The sequence below is a fragment of the Podarcis melisellensis genome (assembly GCF_964234715.1).
Source record: "Podarcis melisellensis genome assembly, chromosome: 11".
In the NCBI taxonomy this organism is placed as follows: domain Eukaryota; kingdom Metazoa; phylum Chordata; class Lepidosauria; order Squamata; family Lacertidae; genus Podarcis; species Podarcis melisellensis.
The window spans coordinates 54299605-54319172 of NC_138543.1; the positions used below are offsets into that span (position 1 = coordinate 54299605).

The 19568-nt window shown below is 46.4% G+C and overlaps 1 long non-coding RNA gene and 1 pseudogene across 2 annotated transcripts; both read left to right on the plus strand.

Annotated features, from left to right (window-relative positions):
* Positions 1–685: 685 nt before the first annotated feature.
* On the plus strand, positions 686–18519 carry LOC309380280. The gene is made up of 3 exons (XR_014172800.1): positions 686–744; positions 16972–17072; positions 18394–18519. It is a non-coding gene; the product is annotated as an uncharacterized lncRNA (long non-coding RNA).
* Positions 11207–12507, plus strand: LOC309380380 (peroxiredoxin-5, mitochondrial-like; annotated as a pseudogene). Its single transcript, XR_014173338.1, has 2 exons — positions 11207–11638; positions 12240–12507. The product of XR_014173338.1 is annotated as a peroxiredoxin-5, mitochondrial-like (transcript).
* Positions 18520–19568: the final 1049 nt, after the last annotated feature.

Genomic DNA, 19568 nt, shown 5'->3' on the forward strand with positions numbered 1-19568 from the left:
TGTCCTATTTTATTTTAATTTTTAAGCTCCACATCTTCAGTGGAGGAAGCTAGACGGGATGAGCTCTCTTGCAGAAACCGGAGAATCCGGAGTCAAAGCGGATTTTCTGCTCAGGGTTGACGCGGAGCCGACTCTTGGAATCGGCCGAGAGAGAGCTAGATGACTCCGGCTCGATCGCTTTGTGGATCGCACCGCTGAATTTTCACACACCCAATCCCTATCCTACCCCACCCTTGGGCTGCCGCCTTCTCTGCGAGGTTTCCCTTCCTCCTGCGAGGAAGAGTGTGCGGGAGCTGGTGACGTCACCGTGCCCACTGGGTGTTCTCCTCTCGGTCCGCCTGAGAGTTCAGAGGCAGAGAGAGAGAGAAAGGGAGAGAGAGAGAGATAAGCGTTCAGCAGAGCGCAGAGATTCAGCCTTTGCTTCTGGCAAAAGCAGGCGGACTGGGCGGACTTGGGGGTTGGAATCTCTCTTCCAGCGGCGGAGGCTAATAATTGACAAGCGCTTCAGTCCCGTCCGGGGTCCAGAGCGTCGTTTGGCGTCTGAGCGAAGAGGCTGCCTTTTTAATTGCGCTAGAGAGAAGCCGCCCGGGAGAGAGCGAGCGAGCGAGCGAGCGAGCGAGCGGATTCCTGCCCGCCTGGATGTAAATGCCTGATGGTTTCCCGATGCTCAATCTGTCTCCTTACCAGGAGGAGGACCCGCAAAATGTACGCGTGAGGAGCAGCAGCAGCAGCCTGATTTAGGAGGTAAAGCGGGTTAGGGTGGCGCGGGGAGGGAGGTGGGCACTTGTGGGTCCGGCAGGGAGCTCAGAACGCGTGTTGTGAGCGCGGGGAGGTTGTAGCCCAGGCAACATTGTCCCTTGCGCGCGCGCAAACACACCCAAACAAAAAGGACCTGACCGAAACGGGTGAGACAATTTTCCGGGATCTCAATGGAGCCTCCATGTTCAGAGCCAGTTGAGTAGAAAATATTGGTGGGGGTGGAGAAATCAACCACAGGCAAAGAGGAAAGACCTTCATGCCTTGCTTTTGAACGCTGCGTAAAGATCTGAGCCAAGAGAGTTTAGATTACTAGACTTTGGTTTCTCATAAGGATGGTTTTGTTTTGGTTCTTTAATCTATCTCCCCTCAAAAATGGTCGTGTGAGTGTGTGTATCCGTGTTTATGTAAGGGCGCAAGGGAGGGTGGCAAGGAGTGGCGCGTAAGAACCGTCTCCACAGGCCACGATCGTAGGGCATTTATCTCGTAGTCCTTGCCCCTGCCGATTTACTCTTGAGTAAGTCCCTCTCAGTTTATGAGGGCTTTCTTCTAAGTATGGGTTCGTGAGATCGCCGGCTTCAGAAGATCCCTCCAGATTAAGACAGAGGGTTGCCTTAGAGGTCAGGATCGGGATAAAAAGCAGCTATGGGGAATACCTAAGAAGGAGAGGGGGGGTCCGTGGCGAGGACGTTTCTCAGGACGGCGGAGACGGTTAAACCTCAAGAGGTGGAAGTCAGGAGAAGCCCAATTTTAGCCTCTTCCTTGTGATGGAGAGAGAGGGGTGCCCGCTCTTTCCTCGGAATCCCGGTTCTTCCTTCTCCAAAGTCTCCTAGCGCGGAGGGCTGTGAAAACCGGTTTCAGCACATCGGAGCAACTCGGCTCCCAAGCTGCGTGCTGGATCCAGAGGGAAAGGTCTGCAAAGCGTCGTGTGGATTTCCTGAGAATTATTCCCACCAGCAGCCAGGATTGTTGATCCACTACCGACCGCATCACGCACTTTTCTCAGCGCTCCTTTTCTTCGCTTAGTTTCACCCCATTGGGAAGCGGAGGGAGTTGAACGGTCATGCCGGAGTAGGATTGGAATCCGCTTTGAGGGTTTAAGAAGGGAAGGCGAGGGAAATGAGTTAGGGGGGGAGATGGATGTCTTTGTAGCCCTAGAGGCTGCGGAGTTGGGATCCCACAGACGCTTTCCCTAGGGCGCTGGAGCTGCCTTTGGGGCGCTTAATCCGAAGCGACCCGCCCTTTGGAACCGATTTCAGGTAGTGTATCGCAGAAGAGCACGTTAACCACGCACCCGCGCCTGAAGTCTAGTCAGATTCTTCTTGGCAGGATGAGGGCCGGCGGCGAGGCTACTCCGGGGTAAGAGAAAGCTCACCCCGGGATAGTTGGGGTGAATATGCCCGGACCAAACTTCCCACGCCTCCAGGCTGCGATCTTGGACGCAAGCGAAACAATCCCGGGGTAAACACTTTAAGGACTCTATATAGGAGAAGAAAAAGGTGGATTTTAAAACCTACCAAAAAACGCCAAAGCAGCGATCCACAAAACTGTTGCGCCGGAGATGTTTCGGGGCATTTGAAAACAACACCCGAAGCAACCGGGGAAAGTTAGATATTGGAAGCCGGTTTCGGTGGAAGCTCGGCTGTTGGAGGCGGATCGGCCCCCCAAGATGCAACAGGAGCCCTCGGCTCAGGCCAAGCACATTTTAGGTTGCAATCCTATACTCTCTTACTCGTAAGTAAGTGACACTGAATTTAACGGGACTTGAGTAGACACGGAGAGCATTGTGGCTTGGAAATCGCGCAATAGAAACATTGTAGACCCACATGCACAGCTTCGCTGTTCCTGGATAAGGCTATTTGATTTCCTTCTTTTTCCCATTTTTTTAAAAAATTGCTTGTTCCTGCCTCGTTTGTCAGGGCTTATTATTTGCAGGCGTAGTCCCTTTTCGATGCCGTGTGTCCTATAATTTGGCAGAAAAACTCACCTCTTCTGAAAAGGCCAAGAAACGGTCCGTGAACCCCAAGGGACCGTAATAGCTAGTAGAAGGGACATTGCAGTAAGATTTAAAAATAAGTACAGTAATTATCAGTGAGCCCACGAAGAAATATTTGTGTACTGACAATCTCTGACCGACGTTCATAAATTCCTGAGAATTCAGAATCGAAAGCAAGTTAGGTACTGGACTCGTCTAACAACCCAGATTACAGGAATGTATTCTTCTTTACCTTTCCATTATCTTTGGTCCACTCTCCACTGTAACAATAGCCGCAGGTTCTTTTAAAACAATAAAGCGATTGGTTCTCAACGTTCACAGTGCAGTTTGGCAGATTTTCCATTGGCAAAAGATTCTTCCTGAAGTTGGATGCGTTGTTGTTGTTGCTGTTGTTTTTAAAAGGCAGTTGTAGCGCTGATGGTTTTAATAATAATAATAATAATTAAATACAAGGTTGTTAGAAGTATCAGTATGGATATTAGAAATCCACGTTATGCAGGTTTCTAATTTCAATGTTCTTCCAGCGAAAGAAATGTGCTTTTCTTTGGCTCTCCAGAATCTTTGCAAAATGCCTTTTCAGCCTCTCTGTATATATTATACACTGAGTCTGGGGAAATGTTCTGTGTGTTTTAGGAACGTGCACACCCTTTGACTGATACATAGGTTTTAGTACAGACATTATTCTACAGATTTTATGAATCATGTTCCATTGACGTTGCCTCGCTGGACTCTCAACCGTATAAATTAGACTGACAGCCTTAAAGGGCCTTGCTTACGCGTGTCTATAATCATTTGATTTCTATATGCACTTAGATTTGACCCGTTCAGGTACTGTATGTTTAACCCCTTGAACGTGTGAATGGCCGGCCACAAAACGTTCATGTTTCCCATCGCCTTAAATGTAATGCTTCGTCAGTAGAGACAACCGAGTTTCCATTTTATGAATAGCTGAGGAGTTACTGAAGTATAGAGAAATAGTGACATGCGCGCACCTCCTTTGCACCTGAACGTGTGAACTGTGTCAGTTGCGGGTGGCGGGCGGGGGTTGGGTGGGGGTTACTGAATTTGAAGTCCTGTACTACGATATGGAAATTCCTATCCCCCTGGACTTAGATCTCTGATTGCTCACCCATGTCACCAAGTCATCCCATAATGATGCCGCGAATAATATGCATGTCTGAATCAATCCGCTCCACAGATTCCAACGACGATGCTCGCCAGAACAGATTCTGAGGCTAAGCTCGCGTGAGATCTGACTCAAAGCCTGCTCTTTCTTCTGAATCGGAGTCCACGGGGGCGGGGAGAGTATTTCCTCTTGCCGTATCTAGCTTGAAATGGACCAGATACGAGGGAATCGCTTCCTTTTTACTGAATAAAGTGAGCGAACCAACTTCAAAACAACAGGAACCGTCCCTAGGGATCCAGGGGGAACAGCTGATCTGGCCTGCTAAAGCGATCAATTATTTCAGAGAATATATTGTCCCTTAATGTGGCACCTTCAGGGGAAATGCTTCTCTAATAACCTCCGCCTGAGACGAGTATATTTCCAGAGCAATCCTGCTCGTATCTACTCCGGAGTATCTGCAATGTGACTTACTCACTAAGACTGCAGCCTCAGTTGGGGAGCCCAACAGACAATTTCTTCTCAAACAGTGTATTTAAAAATCGAGGTGTTTTTTTTATTATTAGCCTCACATTTGGATGATTTCACCCACCCTCCCTTCTCCCTCCCCATCCCCACTGACGCACACATTTCGTGCCCTACTTTATCGAGGTAGCCACGTCAAACCCTTTACGCTACTTTTTCAGTCATCTCCATCGGCCATCCCTCCCTCGGTGGAGAAGGGAAGAAGGGCGAACCCCGGAGAATTCAGTAGGCGTTGCAAGATATACGTGCTCTTAGCTCAAGCTGAATTAAGGATTAAAAAAATAAAAAATAGGGTCGATGGATATTTTAGCGCCGAATTACCAATTTTACAAGGTCAGGTGAACGATACAATCCTAGACTTTAGTATATCAGAATGTAGGTGGAGGGGGGCATATCTTTAAAATTGTAATTTATGAAATAGAGAAAACCAGGACATTATGGAAAGGGTTGTGTTTTGACTTTATTAAATGCAGGAAGTTTTCCTTTTGCATGTGGGGAGCCTTCCTTAATACAACTCCCTGTCTGGACTGGTACACCCTAGAATCCTACCACCTCATTCTTGCAAAAAGCAAAAGCAGCCATGTTCTTTATTTGTTTGTTTATTGCAGTTCTATCCCACCCTGTTCTCCAAGGTACTCAAGGTGGCGTACCTGGCGCTCTCCATCCTCAATTAATCCCCACAACAACCCTGTGTGGTAGGTGAGGCTGAGAGGCAATGACTGGCCTAAGATCACCCAGTGAGGAAAAAATACAGAATCCACATTTGGGTGGTAGCTTTATTAGGCCAGGCAAAATAGCATGCTGCCATTCAAGTTCTCCAGAACTTGAGTTCTACCAGGCTAGAGATGGTAAACAAAGCAAGGCTGCGGATGATTGGCTGATGGTGAAGCCATGGAGTCTGTGTCAGAGATATGGGAGGTTGCTGTAGGTATGCAAAGGAGGCTCTGTGCTAGGCAGATTTTTATTCCCCTGTTTCTTGAAAATATAAAACCCAGCTCTTACCCAGGATGCTGTCTTGCTCCAAGTCAGGCTACTGATTCATCTCAGTATTGGCAGTGGGCTTTCTAGGGTTTTAAAAAAGGTAAAAGACCCCTGAAAGTTAAGCCCAGTCACAATGACTCTGGGGTTGTGGCGCTCATCTCGCTTTACTGGCCGAGGGAGCCGGCGTACAGCTTCTGGGTCATGTGGCCAGCATGACTAAGCCGCTTCTGGCGAACCAGAGCAGCTCACGGAAACGCCGTTTACCTTCCCGCTGGAGTGGTACCTATTGATCTACTTGCACTTTGAAGGGCTTTCAAACTGTTAGGTTGGCAGGAGCAGGGACCAAGCAATGGGAGCTCACCCCGTTGTGGGGATTCGAACCGCTGACCTTCTGATTGGCAAGCCCTAGGCTCAGTGGTTTAGACCACAGTGCCACCCGCGCCGAGTGTTTTAGGAGAGGGATGTTCCTTCCCTACCAGGAGAGGCCTGGAATGGAACCTGGAATCTTCTACTTGAGAAGCAAGAGACTATGAGTTACAGTCTGCTCCATCCTTTGGCAAAACACACAGGTTCTTTGTTATGTGAAAAACAGGAATAAAGACAAACCAGACTGTTTTTTAAAAAACTAGATTGTTTTAAACTCTCAAGTTCAGTTCCCAGTATTTCTCATTGGAATCGATCATCTTTCCCCAGATGCCTTCCAGATTTATTTATTTTTTACTACAATTCCCACCACCCTTAACTATTGGCCATACTGGCAGGGGCTGATGGGAATTGTAGTCCAGAAAAATCCAGAGAGTTTCCTATCGGAGAACACTAAGATGATCTCCTGAGCACCAAGAGGTGGCAATACGTGGGGGTTCTAGAATGGACTGCAGTTAAGGAATGCCAATTTTTCATGCCTCCCTATCTTAAAAGCTCTCTAGAAATAGAGAATTTGCGCTGCAGAAAAAAGGGCCGAGTACAAGCTTTTCTCCCTGATGTGCTAGCTTTCTACTTGCGGGGGGGTGTTATTTTTAAAAATGTGGGGAGTGGCATTCTAATCGTTATGTTCCACCTGCATTGTGAAATGGAGTTTTATCAAGCTTGGCATTTTATAAGCTCATTGCACTGCACATGGAGACCTAGAGATCAGTAGCAGGGCTAGGAAAGACTTCAATCTAAGCCTATAGCTCAACCTTCACAAACCTGATGCCCTGTTGGTCCTTTGGACCGCCACCAATACCAACCAACATTGACTGGGGCTGATGGGAATTGTAGTCCAAAGCATTGGCAGAGCATCATGTCAGCAAAGTCTGCTATAAGATTCTATACAGTAGGTGGGGAAATGTTCTAGCACCATGTAAGGCAGGTATGAGGGATCTTTGGCCCTCTGGCCCTGCTCCTCTACATCTGCTGCCTGAAGAGGCCCCCTCAGCCTGCCTAATGGCAGGGCCGGTCCCAAATGTTTCAGCCTGAAGCAAAGCTCAATGGTGCCACCCCTGCTAAGGCCAACACTATTTAAAAAAGTTGTTTGCAGCAATCAGACACCTGTTTCTTAAATCTATCTATTTCACACACACACTTCTCCATGGTACTGCCTGAACTAGGTTGGTTCTCCCTACTGCACAGTTAAGGGATAGAAACTTGCTGAGAAAAGGAAACAGCTGGTAGGCATTGCTGAGATCCTGAATTCAGGCAGCTGTAGTTGAGATTCCTGCATTGCAGAGGGTTGGAATAGATGACCACTGAGGTCCCTTCCAACTCTACAGTCATATGATTCTAAATGCTGGGATGTGCACATGGTTGTTGCGGCTGTTGTTTTTTCTTGTGGTTCTTGTTAAGCTGCCATTGGGACATACTTCAGAATAAAAGCATGCTTCGGACAGTGCTGTCACTAGGTTACTGTAAAAATAAGGAAAATTGTTTCACAGTTGAACTGTGAGAATATACACACACACACACACAAACAGAAACACAGAGAATATATGTGTATAATGAGAGGGAGGGACATCTCGGAAAATGATCACCATTCTGTGATCATTTTTTTACCCGTCAGTTTTATTTGATATGCTATTAGTATTTTTATGGCTATTATTGCAGTGTTGTGTTTTTTATGTTTTAAACTCCTTTGTTTTGTTTTCTATGAATGTGTGGTTTATAAATATTTAAGTGAGTGACAATCAATCAATCAATCCATTCATCCATCCCCAAAGAAGAATTTCTGTGTTCATTCAGAATGAAGCAGTTGCCACATTCTGGGTCCAGGTCCTTTTGAACAGGCAGCATCAGCGCAGGCAGAAATCTGAACTGTTTCCTAGAAGGAAAGGCCTCTCACTTGAGATCTGGAGACAGGGGAGTTCCGCAATTGTTCTCTGGGAAGTGGGACCCACAGCTAAATGTTGCAGTTTGGGGCAGTGCCGCCGGAGTTAGGGTGTTGTGGGAGATTCCTCGCAGGGCGATGAGCAAAGGGGGAGCAAAACAACAACAACATGAGTACCTACTGAAAAGATCCATTTTAAAAGCAGCTGTACCAAAAGGAATTCTTGTGAAAATAATTTTTCTCTTTTTGGTGGGGCTGTCAATTTTTGTCCTTGCTCAGGGCGCCACATTACCAAAGTCCACCCCTCATATGGGCTCCTGTGCAGTGTTGCAGCCAGACGAAACCACCTTCTTTCAGGATACTCCATTTCATTCTCCCTCTACCACATGCTCTTGTTATTTCCCACTTCTGCATTTAGCCAGCCTTCCATGGGCGCTGAGCATGCTCAGTCATCAACAGGCTGTTTGGGGTTGAGTTGCTCCAGGTGGATTTTATCTGCTAAAGCATGCTAACCTCTCCTCTTTGTGTGTGTGTGTGCATTGCAGAAGCACCTGGCCTGGTGCGGTGAAGCCAGCAATACAGTCAGGAGGTCGGGGCTCTGCAGGCATGCCAGCAGATGTTGCTGCTTTGGCTGCATCTACATTGGGACGCAAGTGACGCTGTGGTCTAAACCAGTGTTTCCCAACCTTTTTTGGGCAAAGGCACACTTGTTTGATGAAAAAAATCTCGAGGCACACCACCATTACAGCCCCGTGACGTCAGCACGCAGCGTCACGCCGGGAGGGACGCACGAAAGTGTAACTTTCAATTTTTTCCCCCTCCCCCTTGCCGGGGAACCTCCAAGCTTTGGGGGTGGGGGGGGGAGGAGGCAGCAAAGCGAGGGACTGAGGGACTCCTCCAACGACAAGGGTTGGGGAAGAAGAGAAAGGGCTATTCCGCTCCAGTCACGGGAGGGGAATATGTACTGGCCCAACTGGTGTGCGGTCTTCGGAAAGCGGGGTGCGGGAAGGAAGCCTAGGCTCGGGGTCCACCGACCTCGGCGGAGAAAGGCAACAACCGGAGCCGATTACGAGCCGGCGCGTGCGTGCAGCGGTTGGCCTCAAGCTCGGGAAGCTGCGCGCGGCGATGTTGACGCGGGGCGCGCGAGAGCTTGGGGGCGGGGCGGGAGAGAGAGAGAAAGAGTTGGCAGCACCAGGCGCTGTTACTTATTGCGCTGCGGACGCTGCCAGCAACTGCGGTGGTTGTGCGGCGGCCGCCGCCGCAGAACGTCCTCGTCAGTCAGCTGAGCTGCCTGGCGGCGTAGGGAGCCGAGGGGCGGGGCTTCCTTTCTGAAGGAGCTGAGGGTGGGGGTCCTCCGGCGCCTTCGGTGAAACGGCGCCGGCCCAGAGCCCTTCTAGGAGGCTGCCTTTGTGCGCGACGTAAAGCCCTCTTTCCCTCCCTCCAGCCCCGTGTCACATGTGGAAAAGGGGGCTGGATCCAGTGACGCAACTCGGAAAACTGTTAGGGAAGCCAGAGCAGGAAAGTGAGTGGGAGGCGGCGGCGCCGCTTTAACCCACGTTTCCTTTTTGAAAGAGAAACCAGCGTTTCCCAACCTTTTTTGGACTCGCTCGCGGCACACCAGGCAACATCTCGCGGCACACTAGTGTGCCGCGGAACACCGGTTGGGAAACACTGGTCTAAACCACAGAGCCTAGGGCTTGCCGATCAGAAGGTCGGCGGTTCAAATCCCTGCGACGGGGTGAGCTCCCATTGCTCGGTCCCTGCTCCTGCCAACCTAGCAGTTCGAAAGCACGTCAAAGTGCAAGTAGATAAATAGGTACCGCTCTGGCGGGAAGGTAAACGGCATTTCCGTGCGCTGCTCTGGTTCACCAGAAGTGGCTTAGTCATGCTGGCCACATGACCCGGAAAAACTGTCTGCGGACAAACGCTGGCTCCCTTTGGCCTATAGAGCGAGATGAGCGCCGCAACCCTAGAGTCGTCCATGACTGGACCTAATGGTCAGGGGTCCCTTTACCTTTACATTGAGAGAACTGAGCTTGCTTATTATATGGCTGGTTCACACGTGCAAGCCACCGCTTGATACTACAGCCAATGAGTTGATAGCATGTAGGTATGAGCGGAATTTCAATTTAACATTTGTGGGGGTTTAGCAGTCCCTGTGGTTGGGCAGAGCCACTCACCTGGCACTGGTGTTGCTGCTGGTTACCTGGACGGGGATGAGGGCAGGGAGGTGGTGAGGTCAAGGCTGTGCCAATGCATCAGTGGAGCCAGTCCCGGACTCCCACCAGGGACTCACAGCCTTGCCAGTCCCTTTTTTCACCCCGGGCCCATCCAGATGAGCTGGTCTTGGGAGGGAAGCCCCATAACTCCACCCCCAACACCATGACTACTGATTTGGTCCATTAACCTGTTCACACTCCTCCATCTTTTCCGCTTGGGTTTTTTTCATCACTTGATGACTTAATGGTTGACAACCTGCAGCTGAACATGAGAACTGACTGTTGTTGTGTCTGCTGTGGATATATGGACAGTGATCTGTGGAGATTGGTAATGAAACATTCTCTCTCTCACACACACACACACTCAAGTCATTGGTACTTGACATTCAAGCAATGTACATGTCCCGTATTTTTCGCTCCATAAGACGCACCTGACCATAAGACGCATCTAGTTTTTAGAGGAGGAAAACAAGGAAAAAATATATATTCTGAACAAAATAGTGGATGTATGATTTTTGCGGTTCATGCTGTGGCCACAGACATAATATGTGATTTGACGGTGAGTTTGGGGTAGCCCAATGCAAAAATCCTGAGAATCCATGTGGATCCGTGCTTTGTAACCATGTTTTTGTGCCATTGCAGCCCCACGAAACAGTGGGTGTGTGATTTTTTTGGTGCAAGCTATAGCCATGGACATGCTATGTGATCTGATGGTGAATTTGGGGTGACCCAATGCAAAAATCCTGAGGATCCATGTGCTTTCACCTCCCCCCTCCCAGGCAGCCTCCTTTATCTCTAGAGTCCCTTATCTCCCTCCTGATCACTTGCCGATCAGCTGCTCAGTGGTTTTGTTTCAACAATCCCTTCCCTCTTTCTAAAAATAAAAGCACGATCTGCTTTTTGCCCCTGGGCAATTTGGTTCCAGGGACCATGCATTCGCTCCGTAAGATGCACAGACATTTCCCCTTACTTTTTAGGAGGGAAAAAGTGCGTATTATGGAGCAAAAAATACGGGAATATGCATGTATTCTTGGGAAAACTCTCTGTGAGAGTGCCAGTTTGGCAGAGCTGGTGCCATTTTGCTGCATGGTGCAAGGGTTGTGGTGGCTCAGGGACAGAGAAGCTGCTTCGCATGCAGAAGGTCTTAGATTCAGCCCCCAGGATCTCTAGGAATGTCCCCTCTCTGAAATCCTGGAGAGCTACTGCCAGTCAGTGTAAATGGCACTGAGGTTGATGGAGCAATGGTCTGACTTATATAAGGCAGGTGTCCTGGTTCCACTCAAAACCCAGAGGCAGAGGCACGACTTGCAGGAGGAGGACTTCAAAGGACCGGGGTTGCCATGGCAGCTGTCACTCCCGCGATTTCCATGGCAATGAGGTGGAAAGGGGCGGAGATGCTGGGCTGGCTGAGTCACCGCTGGGGAGCAAGTCCAAGCTCCCCTCTTGGAAAGGGTTGGGCAGCAGCAGGGATCATTCAGCGGGCCTTTGCAACCGGAGCACCAGCCTGGCTCACGAGGGTGAGCCTGGCAACAAGGTGAATGTGGTGAGCCTCTTCACAGGCAAGAAGGGGATCTTGTTTGGGGTGCCTGATGCGTTCAGGTTGTTCAAAAACCCAGCTCCCAGGCTATGTGGAGAAGGCAGGGCAGCTGAAGGGCAAAGGAGTAGAGGCCTGCTTGTCTGTCAATGATGTCTTCATCATGAGTGAGTGGGGAAAGGCTCACAAAGCCAAGGGAAAGGTCCGGATGTTTTTTTGTGTTTTTCCCCCAAATTTTTTTATTGGTTTTCACAATATTATAAACAAACAAACAAACACACACACAGGACAAACAAACATAAATCATAGCCTTATTGAAAATTACACTTATTAACTTTGTTAAGTGACTTCCTCGCTTCCCCTTGGTTGAATTTCATTGCATGTCCTTTTAACAGTTTTCCAAATCCCAATTCTTATGAAATTTAACTTAAACATTAACATCCTTAAATCTTCACATTATGGAATTAAACATATTAATTCATCACTTAACATAAATAAAATCCTAAGCCAGTTAAGTATCTGCAAGCTATTTTCAATTAATTTAACTTAACAAATTTAACTAGATAATGATTAAATTTATTCCACTCTTCCTGATACTCCTCCTCCTTCTGGTCGCGGACTCTTCTGGTTAGGTCAGCTAGCTCCGAAAAATCCATCATCTTCACCTGCCATTCTTCTATCGTTGGTAATTCTTGGGTTTTCGACTTTTTAGCTAACAAAATATGAGCAGCAGTTGTGGCATACAAAAATAATTTTACATCTTTCTTGGGCAATTCCAAACCTGTTATTCCAAGAAGGGAAAGGTCCGAATGTTGGCTGATCCCACAGGAGCATATGGGAAGGCTACAAACCTGTTGCTGGACAAAGAGCCACTCCGGGGACTTTTTGGGACCCAACGATCCAAACGGTTCTCTTTGGTAGTCCAAAATGGTGTGGTGAAGGCCCTCAACATAGAAGAGGATGGCACAGGCCTCACCTGCAGTTTGGCCAACAACATCCTATCTCAGCTCTGAGACCTGGGACACCGTGGCTGTTAACCCATCTCCTAAACCCTGACAGCAAGAGAACCACCCATCCTCACCTGGTTCTTACTATGCAGAACGGATGGTGGGCTGATTTATTTTCCCCTCACAGCTTCTAGGATTTGGTCTTTACAAGGGCAGGGATATGTATGTACAGTGGTACCTCGGGTTACATATGCTTCAGGTTACAGACTTCGCTAACCCAGAAATAGTGCTTCAGGTTAAGAACTTTGCTTCAGGATGAGAACAGAAATCATGCAGTGGAGGCGCAGCGGCAGCGGGAGGCCCCATTAGCTAAAGTGGTGCTTCAGGTTAAGAACAGTTTCAGGTTAAGAACGGACCTCCGGAACGAATTAAGTACTTAACCCAAGGTACCACTGTAGCTGCTTTGAATCCCTTCTCTGTCTTGACTCCATTATCTTGGAAATTATTGCCTGAAATAAAAATTATACTGGTGGAAAAAACAACCACAGAGGCAGAAGGTGTTGCTTGTAAGAAAGAGATCTTTATTCAGGCAAGTCACGATACAGGCTCAGCAGAGAGGGCACAGGGCGTAGGAGTCACAGTTCAGGAGTTTAGGAGCAGAGCGATAAGTTCAGTACTGGACAGAAGCAATGAAGATGTCCCAACAAGTTCACCCACCCCTCCTGCCTAGCTTCGAAAGATGACGTGTGGCATGCTCTTGTGTGAGACTCTCTTGACATTGTGGGAACGTCAAGCTTACAAGCACACACTTTATTGGGGCAGGTGGTTCTGCTCCCATCTGCGAAAGCAGAGTCTGGTTCTAGCCAACAAGGTTGCATCCTTCTGTTCAGACTCCAGTTCAGTCATTGCTGCTTCCTGTTCAGCCCTTCCCAGTCAGCATTGAGGCTCTCCACCCCACAGGAGGGGTGGAGGGGAGAGCCAGAATCCCTGCTCCCCGCTCCAAAGCAACTGAAGCTGGGATAGAAAAGGGAGACCTTGAAGAGCAAGTGCCGGTCAAATTAGACAATGCTGAGTTACAGAGATCAATGGCCTGACTCACGATAATGCAACTTTGTGTGTGCTTGTCAGGAATGTCCCAACAATAAGGGACTGGCATAACAAACTACAAGAATTTGCTGAAATGGCACAGTTGACAAATAGCCTGAGAGGCAATTCAAAACAAAAATTTATGGAAAAGTGGGATGGATATAAGATATATGTTCAAAAATACAGTAAAGGTTCGCTATCTATGCTAGCATTTGCTTGACGTTGGAGAGAGACTGAGTTGAGAAATTAAGACCAAGGGTATATATTGATATAGGAATGTATTAGATAAAATGTAAAGAAGTATACAATAATAAGAGTACATTCATTTGTAAAAAAAGGAATATACAATGGGATAGACAAGAAGTCCAAAGTGTTGGTACATATATGATTTTGGAATAGTTTTTTGTCCTTCTTTCTTTCTTTCTTTCTTTCTTTCTTTCTTTCTGTATATAAACTTTGTGTACATGTTGAAAATTATAGTATAATAAGCCTTGTGATGTAATATGAGAATGTTTACCGAGATAGCATAAGAACTTTAATAAATAATTTTTAAAAAAATAAAAAAGGAATGTCTATTGCTGGTCCAGATCTGCCCCCTCCAAAATAACATTAATCTGGTCTCCAGTAGTAGTAGCCAATTTCATGCACAGTCATTGAAAATTTGGCTCACAAGTTCATTATCTAAGCAGGGGAATTGATGAGTTTCCATTTGCATTTCATTCACTTTTATGAATCATATCACCGTCTCATGAGCTGTCTGGAAAGGCAACAGCCAATCGACTCTTAAGGGGAACTTTCAGGAAAGGAGTCTTTTCTTGCTGTTTTCCTTCTTGTACATTTCTTTGAGAACTTACTGAAAGGCAAATTCATACATGTGGAAATGAAATGAATCACACTGTCAGTCGCCGGCCCCAACCACCTCTTAGCGCATTACCTCAAAGCGTCTAAAGGCATGTGTCCTGGTTAGGCCATCAGCTATTTTATATAGCCTGGGCATCAATGGAAGGATTGGATTGTCTTTGCCCGCAGACCAGGGTTCCGCTACTCTGCAAATTGTATGGAAGTGAGAGCTGGACCATAAAGAAGGCTGATCACCGAAGAATTGATGCTTTTGAATTATGGTGCTGGAGGAGACTCTTGAGAGTCCCATGGACTGCAAGAAGATCTAACCTATCCATTCTGAAGGAAATCAGCCCTGAGTGCTCACTGGAAGGACAGATGCTGAAGCTGAGGCTCCAATACTTTGGCCACCTCACGAGAAGAGAAGACTCCCTGGAAAAGACCCTGATGTTGGGAAAGATGGAGGGAACAAGGAGAAGTGGACGACAGAGGATGAGATGGTTGGACAGTATTCTCGAAGCTACCAGCATGAGTTTGACCAAACTGCGGGAGGCAGTGGAAGACAGGAGTGCCTGGTGTGCTCTGGTCCATGGGGTCACGAAGAGTTGGACACGACTAAACAACATTAATTTAGGGATCACCAACATGGTGCTGGTGGTCGCAGAGGTACCCCTGAGGCGTCTGAGACCTCCACTTACTGGTCAGTGAAAGTAGTTGCCATTTTCTCTCTTGAAAAATACATAGAACTGAAAGAGGAAGTTGGACATCTGAAACCCTTTCCCACGTCCTCTTTTGGTTCTACATGGTTTTTGAGGCTCGGATTAGCTCTGCTAGATTTGACGTTTACTCAGATCCCTTGGGGAAATGAAATGTGTGTATGCTCAATTTCTTCTCCGTGTCTGATCTGGAGAGGAAGAGGGGGAAAAGGACGGTGAGTCCAGAATCAAAGAGTGAAAGTCATTCCACATGCAGCAATCTGAATGAAAAGAGCAATATCTCCAAGAATATGCATCAATTTCCAAAACCGCCTGGTTAAATTTAAAGAAAGCTGTGTGTGTCCCCCCCAAACATGTATTTCCACAAGAGGGATGTGTTGTGTAGTTTCCTGATGTTGGGTTTGTGCTTTGGTATGGCTGCACAGCAGACAGAAATGCATCCGATGTCCCTTTCTCCATGCCAGGGAGAGCTGCAGCTGCTGGATTTCTGCCAAGAAAAATAGTATCTAAGGGGAAAGACAGGCATGGAGTGGTAGAGTGATAAGTGCTGTACCAATATGATCGAGGAAGCCATGAGATATGTATGTCCCCCATCAGTGCCTTGACTTCATTTGATGGTAGTACAGTGGTACCTTGGTTCTCAAACGCCTTGGTACCCAAACAACTTGGAACCCAAACACTGTAAACCCGGAAGTAAGTGTTCCAGTCTGTGAACTCTTTTCAGAAGCTGAATGTGCTCCGTTTTGAGTACTGCATTTCTGTTTTGAGTGTTACTCTGGGGTCTGTCTGTTTTTGCTATTTATTTTTGCGTTTGTGTTTTTGCAGCTCTTTTTTGTTTGTTTTTTGTGGCTGTATGGAACCCAGTTCAGCTACTGATTGATTGATTGATTGATTGTGTGACTGCAGTACGTTGTTTATTGCTTTCATTTTATGGATCAATGGTCTTGTTAGATAGTAAAATTCATGTTAAATGGCTCTTTTAGAGGTTGTTTTTAAAAGTCTGGAACGGATTAATCCATTTTGCATTACTTTCTATGGGAAAGCGCGCCTTGGTTCTGGAACGCTTTGGTTTTGGAACGGACTTCCGGAACGGATTAAGTTTGAGAACCAAGGTACCACTGTAACAGTATTTAAGACTAGCCTTTCCTAGTACTCAAGGAGTCCCACCAAACAATTTGATGTGTGTTTGTGTGGGGACAATATTACAAGAAAAACCAACAATTTCATTTACAAATAAGTATAAATGACAGCGAGACTTCCGTATGGGCACATACACTTCCTTCTCCTTTAAGATCATCAAATAGATCCCAGATTACTAGATGGAACTGGCCATTTCTGGCTGTAGAAGAGAGAGTCCACACAATTTGCTAATGGTAGGGTTGCCCTTTATTGCTCAGTAATCTCCCAGACCTTCAATGTCCATTGCTTTGTACCTTCGGGAGGGGTAGGCAAAACGAGTTGAGATAAGTGAAAATTAATGGAACCCAGAGTCTTTAAAGCATCTTCTGGTACTGACTCACTGTACTCAGAAGAGCATGTCCTGAGGTCACTGTTTCCACCCACAATCCCTCTTGTGATGTAAGACCTTTGCTGGTTAATGCATAGCTAGGTTATTGAATTGTTGCTGATGTCAGTATTTTGTATTGCTGCTGTTATCTAGCATTTTATGCAGACCAAACCTACGTATCTGTGTATATGCAGATGTGAGCTGCACTAGGTTCTATACTGGGCTGCTTTCTACTGGGTAAAAGTGCCTTGGGCTGCAACCCAGCTTCCTGGGAGTAAGCCCTGCTGAATTGGCAGGACTTACATATTTCTGAGTAAAAATGTGTAGAATTGTGTTCTTGACACATTTACAGTGTTATAGGGTTGTGTTCCTATTTTAAAAATATACACTTTTAAAAAACACTTTGTCTGTGTGTGTGTGTGTGTGTTTATTTTTGTAGTGTAACTTGCTTAGAACACAAGAAGGCAGGATGCGAAGAAAAGGAGTCAGAAATAAAAACTGTCAGCAGCACAACCAGAGAATTTCAGCACCCAAACGCCTGTAAAAGCACATAATTATTTTTATTGCTATTTATTACTTGTATTCTACTTTTCTCATCCAGAACACCCAAAGGGCCTTGCAAAAGGATTTTAAAATGGACAGTAAAAATGCACAATTTTTGAATGAGCTACAGCAATTTGGAGAAGGCTGTAGCTTCGTGGCAGAGTGGGTTCAAAAGCTCCCAGGTCCAATCCCTGGCTTATCCAGGGAGGGTTGCAAACTTGTAGCGTTCTGCATGTTGTTGGACTCCAACTCCCACAATCCCCAGCCAGCATGGCCCAGTGGTCAAAGAAGCTAGGAGATGAAGGCCAACAGCATCCACAGGTTCCCCATCCCTGCCCCAAAGCCGGTGTTAGTCAGTGTGAAATAATGAGCTAAATGGATGAATGACACGACTCAGGACAAATTAGCTTCCTATATTTTTAAGCAAGGAAGCAAATTAAAAACATGAAATAGCAGCACTCAAATGTCACATCAATTAAAACGGGCCATTTTTTAAAAAAGCTATTCAATGGTTAGATACATAGAGCCTCTTGAATTAAAGAGTTTTTTCAAATGCATGGGGGGGGGGAGAGAGGTCAGAAGATCTTCAGTGGAAAGTAACCCTAGAGACAGACCTTATATTTTGCTTGTAAAGCTCCACTTTGAGGAGCTGATTCCAAAATCTTATAACTACTGCAGAAATGTCTCTGCTCCACCCAGTATGGCAGGTGGTAGACTTTGCTATCCGTATAGAAAGTGCTTGAGAATTCTTGCTTTATTTTCCGCAAAAAATAAACTTGTCCCTTCCTCTCATTTATTTATTTTTTTGCAAGAAAAGACAGGTAGCAAAAGAGTTGTGCAAACATCAGAATTCTACCCACTTTATCAATGCATGTTTATGTGTGCTGATTATGCTACTACGGCCAGCATTTTATTTATCTGTGATATTTTTATGCTGTCCTTGAATGTACATTTCTGGGGCAGTGTGGCCAGCCAGAAATCTAATCAACCAAGTCAATGTATGAAATATCTATGAAACTTAGGCAATGTGACATAAACATAGAATGAATGAATAAATTATAAGAGAAGGAAACATCTTCTGAAAGCATAGCAAAGTAAAAGGTCTTGCTGGGGAGCCTCCAGATGTTGCTTTTGTTGTGCATTTGTGATTATTTGTGCTCATGATGGTTATATGCGATTCCATTTTCAGAAGTGCAAAAGACACTCTCAGCTTGCAGAGAGTATAGGCAGATATAACTGCATAAGAAAGGTAGATAGAGATGAACCTTCAAGCTTCCTAGACTGTCCTTCCTGTGCTGACCTATTGATCTTTCTTCAGGGTTAGACTCATACTCTCAGGGTTGCTGACCTCATTTCCTACTTCCTTCTTCACCCTTACCTCGGGAAATGTGATCTCCTTGTGTGTTTCTCCTATGCATGTGAAAGATCAAATATAACTCTAAGGCCTTGCCTATCAAGTACCGTATTTACTTCCTGCAATAAATGTACCGTATTTTTCGCTCTATAAGATGCACCAGACCACAAGACGCACCTAGTTTTTGGAGGAGGAAAACAAGAAAAATAATAATCTGAATCTCAGAAGCCGGAATAGCAAGAGGGATCGCTGTGCAGTGAAAGCAGCAATCCCTCTTGCTGTTCTGGCTTCTGGGATAGCTGTGCAGTCTGCATTCGCTCCATAAGACACACACATATCTCCCCTTACTTTTTAGGAGGGAAAAAGTGAGTCTTATAGAGCAAAAAATACGGTAGATTTCTTGCTTTCCTCAACTCAGAGCCTCAGTGCGAATATATCCATGCTCCTCCAACAGGGATCCAGTGTTCTTTCTTTTCAGCTTGTCTGTGCCTGTTAACTCCAAACACACAACACATCCCGCCTCATCTGCTGTCAGTGACTGTCTTGTAACTTCCTGCTGAAATCCTGTAACTTTTTAAATTGCAACTTTGGTTGGTTGGTTTTTCTGCTGCTTTTATAGAGGGCACAAGAGTGTCATTCCAGAGGGCAGTAGCAATGGGGAAGTATCACAGAGCATCGAATAAGCAGAATGACCTGTAGGTGGTCCGGTCTACATCTACCACTAATGCACTATTATTGTGTCAATTACGTGTCCCAGAACTCACGCACACAACAATCTGGAGAGATGTCTCTGGAAGGATGGTGGGGAAGGAATCACACAGGTATCATTCAGGAGTGTGTTTTAGAATGATGTAGAGCATGGGCAGGCAAACTAAGGCCTGGGGGCCAGATCTGGCCCAATCGCCTTCTCAATCCAGCCCGCGAACGGTCCGGGAATCAGCCTGTTTTTACATGAGTAGAATGTGTGCTTTTATTTAAAATACATCTCTGGGTTATTTGTAGGGCATAGGAATTCATTCATTTCCCCCCAAAAAATATAGTCCGGTCCCCCACAAGGTCTGAGGGACAGTGGACCGGCCCCCTGCTGAAAAAGTTTGCTGACCCCTGGTGTAGAGGCTAGATGGATGTAGATGTTACCC